The sequence below is a fragment of the Scardinius erythrophthalmus genome, assembly GCF_964197995.2.
Source record: "Scardinius erythrophthalmus genome assembly, chromosome: 7".
Classification (NCBI taxonomy): Eukaryota; Metazoa; Chordata; class Actinopteri; order Cypriniformes; family Leuciscidae; genus Scardinius; species Scardinius erythrophthalmus.
In genome coordinates this window covers 8,655,387-8,665,886 of record NC_138227.1, presented here as the reverse complement: position 1 = coordinate 8,665,886, position 10,500 = coordinate 8,655,387, and positions in this window count along the sequence as shown.

Here is a 10,500-nt window from a genome sequence, read left to right as displayed (position 1 = left end):
TTCAAATGCCCTGGAATGTATACTGCCCTGAGTGACAGGAACTTGTCCTGGGCCCAGAGAAAAATCTGCCTCGCTATTCTGTTCAGATTGCGTGAGCGCAGACCTCCCTGGTGATTTATATAAGAGACTGCCGCTGTGTTGTCCACCCGCACTAGGACATGACAGCCTCTCAATTGATGGAGAAAATATTTCAGAGCCAGAAATATGGCCATCAGCTCGAGGCAATTGATGTGCCAATCGAGCTGATGGCCCTCCCATTCCCCTTGAGCTGGACGGCCATCTAAGACTGCTCCCCAGCCCATCAGGGAGGCGTCCGTCGTTAGCAGTCTGCGACGACACGGCGCCCCTAGAGTGGGACCCAAGGTGAGAAACCGGGGTCTTAGCCACGGAGATAGTGTACGAAGCCCGCGGCGCGTCACTTTTATTAGCCTTTGAGGATTGGCTCTTGGATGAAATCCTCTGGCTTTTAGCCACAATTGAAACGGTCTCATGTGCAACAGCCCCAAAGGAATCACCGTGGATGCTGACGCCATGAAACCTAACATTTTTTGGTACTGACGAACAGTACGTTCTTGGCCTAGCCTGACTTTGATCATGGTCTGCCGAATGGTCTCGATTCGAGCGGGAGACAGTTGTGCCCGCATCGTGATCGAATCCCAAACGATCCCGAGATAAGTCGTTCTCTGGGCAGGAGAAAGAACACTCTTCTTGGTGTTGAGTCTCAACCCTAGAGAAACTAGATGAGCTAACACGATGTCTCTGTGTTGGAGCGCCATCTCTCGTGATTGTGCTAGTATTAACCAATCGTCGATGTAATTCAAAATGCGAATGCCCTGGAGTCGCAATGGAGCTAGTGCTGCATCCATGCATTTTGTGTATGTGCGGGGTGACAAGGCTAGGCCGAATGGAAGAACCCGAAATTGGTACGCTTCGCCCCCGAAAGCGAACCTCAGGAATTTCCTGTGTTGTGGCAATATTTCTATGTGAAAATATGCGTCCTTCAGATCGATCGTGACGAACCAATCGTGATGTTGAATTTGCGTCACGACCGTCTTGACGGTTAACATCTTGAACTTGAGCGCTTTGACTGAACGGTTTAAGCCTCGAAGATCTAAGATTGGACGCACCCCCCCATCCTTTTTGGGAACCAGGAAGTATCTGCTGTAATAGCCCGACTCTCTCTCTGGAAGAGGAACATGTTCTATGGCCTCTTTGCTCAGAAGAGTTTGCAGTTCTTGTGACAGTACGTGCATCAGCTCCGGTTTCACGGAAGTGAAAACCACGCCGTTGAAACACGGAGGACGACGAATAAATTGGATTCTGTATCCTATCTGTACTGTGCTTAATACCCACGCAGAAATGCCTGGCAGAAGTTTCCACGCTGCCAGACTTTCTGAGAGTGGTATCAATTTTAATACTTCCTTTTGAGGGGATGTTAGATGTTCCGCGTCCTGAATGACGGCAGGAAACAACGTAACATCTAACATTTCGCTGGAAACCGCTGCCCCCCGAAGCACGAGAGGTGGCGGGGATGGAGTGGTTTTGTGAGGGTAGCGGGAAGGGGCGAAGAGATCTTGAACGCGCCCCATCCCGCGGGGGACTACCCCCACTAGATTGGGCGCCAGACCATCAGGACTTTCTCTTTTTATTGATAATAGTCCTGAGGTCTGGTCTGGGAGGTTGCTGAGTCTGGCGAGTCTGTCTCCAGTCTTTCTGAGGGGGAGCACGACTTGCCACACTCTGCTTTTTCTCCTCCCTAGCTTTTGAAGGACCGGGGCGGGGCTGGGTGGCCGACGGCCCCTCCCCTTGAGTGCGGCGAGGAAGGAACTGAACATACGCCTCTTCGTGTTTTTTTACGTCCTTAAACCTATTGACGACCGTATTAACGGAATCGCCGAATAAGCCTGATGGTGACACAGGTGAGTCTAATAAAAAAACACGATCTTTGTCTCTGATGCCAGTGAGATTGAGCCACAGGTGCCTCTCCGTGCTGACCAAAGCGGACATAGAACGGCCGATGGCGCGAGCCGTTTGCTTGGTCGCGCGAAGAGACAGGTCTGTGGCTCGGCGCAGTTCAGAAAACGCTTCCTCATCGATCGTATTGCCTGCACTCAAATCCTTCAACAGGTCAGCCTGGTACGCCTGTAACACTGCCATAGTGTGCAGCGCAGCACCAGCCTGACCTGCAGCTTGATAAGCTTTCCCTACGAGCGCTGATGTTGTTCTACATGGCTTCGAAGGGAGGGTAGGTCTCTTTAACGAAGATGCCGCGCCAGGCGAGAGATAGCCCGCGAGCGTCTCTTCAACCTGTGGCATCTCCGTATACCCCCGCGACTTCGCACCCACGATAGTCGAAAAAGTCGACGTCGAGGGTACAAAGACACGGGAAGTATATGGTTTACTCCATGACTTAGATAGTTCGTCATGGAGGTCCTCGAAAAAGGGGAGAGACTGATGTTGCGTTCTCTCCCCCTTGCCACCGGACAGAAACCTATCCCCTAGCTTAGACTGTTTGGGGGTCTCTTGTTCGCGTGGCCAGTCAAGCTGTAACCTGGCCACCGCGCGAGTAACCACCTCGAGTAATTCCTCGACAGATCTTTTATCGCGAGTGGAATGCTCAGAGGCGGGCTGCTCGCGGTCCGAAGACCCAAGAGATATATCATCCCCCTCGTGAACCGAAGAGGCGCCGGAGCGCGCTTCGAGATCACCAGGAAGGATGCGTGGATCTGGTGATGCAGCAAGCGAAAGGGACGGACCCGTCTCTTGCTCATCATGCAGATCCATACGAGAGCCCCACGATGGTAATGCGGGTGCGGTCTGGAAATAGTTCAGACGAGCACGAAGCATTTTGACAGTAAGATGGTCGCAATGCTCGCACCCGCCCTTCTCTATCGCCAGAACCGCGTGCTCTTCCCCCAAACAAACAAAGCAGTAGTCGTGTGTATCCAGCTCAGACATGGGACGGGAGCATGGAGGAACACAACGCTTACTGCTTTGCTGACTCATTTCTCTTCTTTTTTTACTTTTTAAACTCCTTGTGTAACGTGAGAGAAAAAGACTTGAGAATGAGAAATTTCTGCACACTGCCTGACAAAACTAACTCCTAACACAGATCTGTAGTCAGATAAGAGGTAGAGAGAGAGTGTTTGCGTACACACATGCACAGAATGGTCTGAAGACAAAAGACCTGACGATGCACCTGTGGCTCATCTATTTATAGCCTCGTGTTGCGGGTGCGCGCCGATGACGTCATCGACCGAGGCTATATTACCTCCGGGTCAATTCTATCGACGTGTTACACACAATATTCACAGCTGGTCACGACTAAAGACGTTCCCAATGCGCTGAGCAGCGCAGCATCGATTGTAGCTTTCGAAAGGGAACAACTGTCACACGCTTATTTACAAGGAAACGATTTTTTTTAAAGAAGAAACAATGATTGGTTTATTCCTGTCTGCTGTGTATATTTGTATTCTTACTCATTGCGGGGTTTATATTCTATTAAAAAAAAATAATAATAAAAAAAATTATATATATATATATATTACTTTTAAAGGATTATTATTATTTTTAATCTCACAAGTTCCGCATTTAATTCGATTAGCATCGAGTTTGGTAAGGAAATAGGATTGGTCGAGTCAGCAACATAGCCTACTACAGCAATATTAAAAATAAGAAAAAAAGAGGAAGCGATTGAGTAGGCTAATATTAATCCATCAATAGAGGAAAATCGTAGTTCGTATAGATTTACTTAAAAGTTAAGAAAAATATTTACCCGCGCTAACGTCAAACGATCGCGACCTCAACGCTTCATCTCGACCAACTGCTGCTTTTGCGATCGATTTTACAGTCACAAGTTTACAAAATTGTACAAATGGTGTTTATCTACCAAATATAAACATAACGAGAGCTTTTGTGTTATACATCACCTTTAATACTCACTTTTTCTACTATGGAACGCTACGTGACGCAGTTATTTAAGAGAAAACGGCTCCTAAGACTTTTACTTTCACTTTTGCTGGCCTATCGATGTCAACATGGAAGAAACCATTATAGCGTCAGTGGGCTTTTTTCGGTCAACTTGTATTAGTAGTTTTGCATGAGACTAAAGCGGTAGCCTATTATAGCCTCGCGTGAATACCGGTGGGGGATGAAAAAGTAGTCTATGATATTAATTTGGTTCCATTATTGGTAAACAGAGCGAATGTAGGCTACAAGGTGAGGCTTGGCTGATGAATATTAATTACGTAACGTGCCCAGCGTATCTGATTGGCTGAAAGTAAGAGGGCAGTTTGATGTATCCAATCGAATCCCTAGTGAAGGCCTTTCCAACGGTCTTTGCACTTAACTAGGCCTACTTGTCTACTTGCATGACATTTCCTTTATTAAAAGGAATTTTAATAAAGTTTATTAAAGTTTATTAAACTTTATTAAAATTTCCTTAAAAAGCAGTTGCAAAAATACTTTGCACCAATAAAATGACACTTTAACAAACTGTTTTACTACCAAATTGCGTGTAATATCTAATTAATTTGACTGTGTGCAAATAGTATATAGTGCTGTCTTGAGCATTTTCAGGTAGTGTCACCAAGATCTAACTTTTTTGCATTGGAAAATATTTACAGAGTAAACTGTCATAATGAAAACATGACAAAGCCATTTGACTATCTTGTTCATAAACAATGGTGTCAGGACTTTTCATCTTGATGACACTGACACTTTCATTGACATGAATACTTGCTTTTGAGGAATGAGCTATCCATTTTGAGCAAGTGACACGCTTTTGCAGGTTATCAACCAGGTTTGCAAGTTTGTAGGCTACTAATTGTTTTGAGAACTGCATTAACTGTTGTGCAAATGTAAATAGTGATGTGAGAAATGCTCCAAAGTGACTGAGAAAAACTAATAAGGAAAGTAATTCATAAAGAATAATGTTTCTGAATCAAAATCAACATTTTAAAAACTTCTTTCTGATTTTGTAATGTCACCTAAAAACCTTAATCTCATTAATGACATTTCTGATCTGATTTCTGAACTATCACTTTCTACTTAGTCTTCTATCACATAAACGACCTGTCTTCTTCAATAGGCCTAATTTATTCATAAAGAACAATACAATCTTAACAAAATTGAAACCATTTGTTCTCTAAAATGCCTGACGTGATGATTACAGCATTCTTCAGCAAAGATTTTCTTTTCTTTTTTGTATTACAGTTTTTTACAGTCGCTAGGACACATTTATCAATACTTAAGTCACTTTTTCAAAACTCTTCACACAGTTCTCCTAACCAACTTTCAGCTCGGCACATCAGTTCATTTCACATTCAAAATGCACTAAAACTACCAAATCACTTCACACGTCTCAAATCAACACATTCTTCCACAACACTAGCAAAAGTTGACAGCCAACAAACACACTTTGTCAGCCACAAAACAATGACCTAAAAAACACTAACAACATGTAGCATTATACAATGCTTTCTTGTGTAAAACAAGGACACATCTCTGTTTATAATTCACTGCAATACTGTATATGTTACTGGAATGAATCAGACATGATGCAGAATGCTTCAATACATTTTATGTCCTTTATTTATTTTCATTTTTTTGCAGTGAGTAATTCCAAAATACAAGTTGTATACACACCATCCACTGATACAGATATAATAGTAATGCTAATCTACTCAGTCTTCTCCATTTGGCCACAGGTTCTCATCCATATCACATCTCATGTCATCTAGGCCTAGGGCAATACACCTAAGAATCTTCTGGCATTCCTGATCCATCCCTGCAATCTTCTACTGAATTGTCCAGGCATCCAGCATTCATTGCATCCAGGAGGGACATTTGATCATGTGAATGGTGGTCATAAACCTTCCACCTCCATGAGGAAAAGAATTCCTCTATGGGCTTGAGGAATGGAAAGTAAGGTGGGAGGAAAAGTGACACCATTCTGGGATGGGCTGCAAACCACTCAGTGACTGCACGGGAGTGGTGAAATGCCACATTGTCCCATACAATTATAAATGTTGGCTGATTTCTTCTCTCTGCATCCCTTTCCTCACCTAGCACAACCCTTCCATAGAGATCATGCAGGAACGCAAGGAGACGTTCAGTGTTGTATGGCCCAATTAGTGGTTTGTGTAACAGCAGTCCATCAGTGGATATTGCTGCACACATTGTGATGTTGGCACCCCTCTGGCCCGGGACATCCACTGTGGCTCTCTTCCCAATCACATTCCTCCCTCGTCGCCATGTTTTGGCCAAGTTGAAACCCGCCTCATCCACAAAGATGAAAATGTGGGGTGTTTGCCTGCCTTCAATATCCATGACTCTCTAAAATATCTCCACAAGGCAACATAAGCTGTTACAGTAGTAAACATTACCTAAAAATATGTATTTGTGTGTGTGTGTTTGGTTTTGTTTAAAAACAGTTCTGTATTTTATTATTATCAGGCATGTGATTGGCTAAGGACAAAAAAGCAGGAAAATATACTAAGACCCCCCCCCCCCATCCCGCCGATCAAACTGGTGGCAGATCTATATGGATAGTAAAGCAGGACCCATAACAACTTATTTGAACAAAAAAATATATTTTGATTTATTTTACAGCTAGTTGTGCAACATGCAACTTTTTTTGTACAGTATGACAAATGACAACTTATTTGGTGGATGTGTCGCAGTGGAAATCAAAGCCAAGTCAAGTGTCTAATCCACGCCATCAACAGTGCGCCATCAACAATTTAAAATAATTTAAAATAATTGGATTTCCATTTTTAGACTATAATTTAAATTATATTTTTTTTTCTGTGATGCAAAGCTGAATTTTCAGGATCATTACTCCAGTCCTTTAGAAATCATTCTAATATGATGATTCATTATCAAAGTTGGAAACAGTTCTGCTGCTTAATATTTTTTAATAACCTAACCTGTGATACTTTTAGGATACTTTGATGAATAAAAAGTTATAAAATTAAAAAAAAAAAAAAAAAGAAGAAGAATTTTTTTAAAAAAATAGAAATATTTTGTAACAACAATATACACTACTGGTCAGTGATTTGGGTTCAGATTTTTTTTTTCTTTCTTTTTTGAAATAAATCAATACTTTTATTCAGCAAGGATGTGTTAAATTGATAAAAAGTGATAGTAAAGAAGATTTATATTAGAAAATATTTGGATAAATGAATAAATGCAGTTCTTTTTAACCTTTTTATTCATCAAATATATTAGGCAGCAGAACTGTTTCCAACACTCATAATAAATCAGAATATTAGAATGATTTCTAAAGGATCATGTGATAGACCGGCTGTCACTGGCTGAAGACTGGAGTAATGATCCTGAAAATTCAGCTTTGCTTCACAGAAATAAATTATAATTTAAAGTATAATAAATTGAAAACCAATTATTTTAAATTGTAATAATATATCACAATATAAAAAAAAATAATCTGTATTTTTGATCAAATAAATGCAGGCTTGATGAGCAGAAGAAACTTCTTTCAAAAACAAATAGTAATGTTTCCAAACTTTTGGCCTGCACTGTATTCACCCCAAAACTGCACAACTGTAGAGTAAAACATTAATAAAAAAGTGATAATAAAAAATGTGTCTTAAAACTGACATGATTGTCACAAACTCACACAGTCTGAAGCCTCTGGGGAACTCAGAACAACTGCTAACATTAAGTAAATAACTGCCATGAAATTATATAGACTATGCAATTAGATAAACTGTTCATTCACTACATCACTTTACCTCTGTCTTTGTCCCCTTTTATCCTCTTCTCTTCTTTTTGGCACTGTATCTATCGCAGACTATAATGCTCATTTATAATGTGTCATGTAAATTCGGCCATCCGTCACAATCAGGAAACTTTCACCGCGTCTAGACCTGTCGCGAGCTGCCAGGCCCGTTTCTACGAGCCTGTGTGTTAAGCGCCCTCAAACAAAAGCAATGCTGTCTACATTGGATGCGGCATCGCGCACACTACACAATTACCAACAACTGATCGCGCGCGCGCTCTGTTTCTGACGCACTTCAAGCACTCGCTGGGCGCGGAAAGATTGCATCTCTCTGCCATCTGTAACCATGTTGACGTGCCGCCCGGTGTGGCCGCGATTCGCGGCGATTGTGGTTCCGTCCCGGGTTACCATGGTGACGGCTGTGAGATTACCCCCCGGGCCCCATTTTTTTTTTTTTTTTTTTTTTTACAGATCTGCATGATTCACGTAGGTCACATTTTCAGGTCGGAAAATCCGGAATTCCGGATTAATCCGGAAAAATCACATCCCTGTATTATCTTACCTGGACATATGGATTCCTGAGTTGCTTGACGTGTTCAGAGTTCCTCTCAAAAGGCACAGTGTACAACTGTTTCATCCTGACCTGGGGCCGTATTCACAAAGCATTTTATCTTACCACTAGGAGTAGCCTACTCCTAAATCGCACTAAAAGATTTTAGCTAGGAGTTTTCTCATAAAAGTTATTCACAACGCCTTTCAGACCTACTCTTAGTAAAGAAAAATGACAACTCCTAAACTAGTGAGTCTTCGTTGCTATGGATGACGTCATTACTCATGCACGAGCTTGACTGAAGTGACCACCTTGATTGGCTGATGATTGTAACGCGGGAATGATTCCAAACACCTCCCCTACGATGATGAGTGACAGGTGACAGGTCTGAGAATGCGTGCGCTAGCCCTTACTGACACAAGCAGTGCGAAGGACGGAAGATGATGAATAACTGAATAAATAGCCTAAATGAATAAAGAGTAAGGCAAAACAAATATCTTTGCAACATCGTTGAATTAATCGGTCACTATATGCCTCTGCCTACGTTTGCAAAGAGAAGAATTTTAATTTGATTCACAATGAAACGTTACAATTAGTTTACATGCAATGAGTAGCCTAGTTTTGGTTGTTGTTGGTGGCGTTATTGCATCCCTAGTTATGCCTACAATCAGGCACGTGCACAGGTAGGGCTCAACCTGTGCAGAGCACATGCCCTTTTTGCCCTCACACTCCGAAGTGCCCTTTTTTTGGTGGTGTTTTTTTTTTTTTTTTTTTTTTTTAATCAATGCTATTGGTCATCCTTTACGTCTGTCTGTCTGTTTTACAAATATTTAGCCAATGAAAGTTCTTAAACTGAGCTTGTGTAAATCTTATTCGATCCTCAAGCTGTCAGTAAGCTGATAACTCCGCCCCCTCTATATTCACTGAATCAACTGAAGTTCCACAAGCAGCCGCACAGTAGACAGCAGCTGAACGAAGTTTTGCGAAGGGTAAATAAATATCTTGTTGTTTGAATAAGTACTACTAAACACTATGTCTATAAAGGCTCATATTTTATTTATTTGATGACTCACTGACTGAGACATGTGGGACGTCGCCTGAGAGAGAGGTCTAGGCTAGCATTTGTAGTCATAGCCAATATATTGCCTAACGCATAACTTAAATATCCTGTGCATACAGTAGTATTTCATCTTTTATAAAATGCGATTTTGGCCAAATGTATTTTACAACAGAAAAACAAACTAGTTTGTAACCTGTTGATGAAAATGTAATGTAATACCGCCTGCGCCGTTTTAATGACGGACAAAAAAAATGCACATTTGCACACATTCGCTGGTCAAAACTATATATATAAGTAATACAACAACATTTAATTTGTTTTTACCATCGGAAAATCATAACAGGTGCGCCCCCGCGCTGTTTCGTACTGGAACTTACACAAAGCGATCCTCATCACCTACACTGTAAAAATTAAAGGTGCCTGGAGGAACCTTTTGGGGTTCTTCACTTCGCCACACCGGCGGAACCGTCTGTAGATCCTCTAGGCACCCTTTAAAAAGGGCCGGTTCTCTGAGGAACCACACAGGTTTCCTGAAGAACTCTTATATGAAGCACTGTGTGGAACCACTGTGGGTGCCTCCAGGAACCAAATTTTTTTTTTTTTTTTTATTATTTGTATTAAATTAATTTCATGTTGTTACTACGGTTACCATAAACTTCTATTATAATAAACAAACTGAACCAAATACAAAATAAGAATTGTTTATTACATATTTTAGATCCATTTTAATACATACACTTCAATGCACTTGGGGAAAAAAAGCTAGTAATAGATTAATATCAATGAATACACACAAAACAAATTGTATAATACATAAGTAACATGGATAATCAACCATGTGTATACAATAGGCTACACAAGAAAAGACATCTCAACAAAATGCATAGAAAACACATGTTCCATGTAATAAATCAATGTAAAAAATTAAAATTGACTAATTAAAAATGTCCATCTTCACTTAATTTTAAAACGTGTTTCAGTTCGCTTAAGTCTGACGCAACTGTTTCCAAGTCCAAAAGCTCTCTCAGATGCCAAAAACAAACAACAAACAGTGCTAATATGCACTCATTGTTCTGTAATATTCCTGAAAATTATGATCCTAACCTTTATCTCTATTCCGAAATCTCAGATGGTTAGTTATTCTGCTAT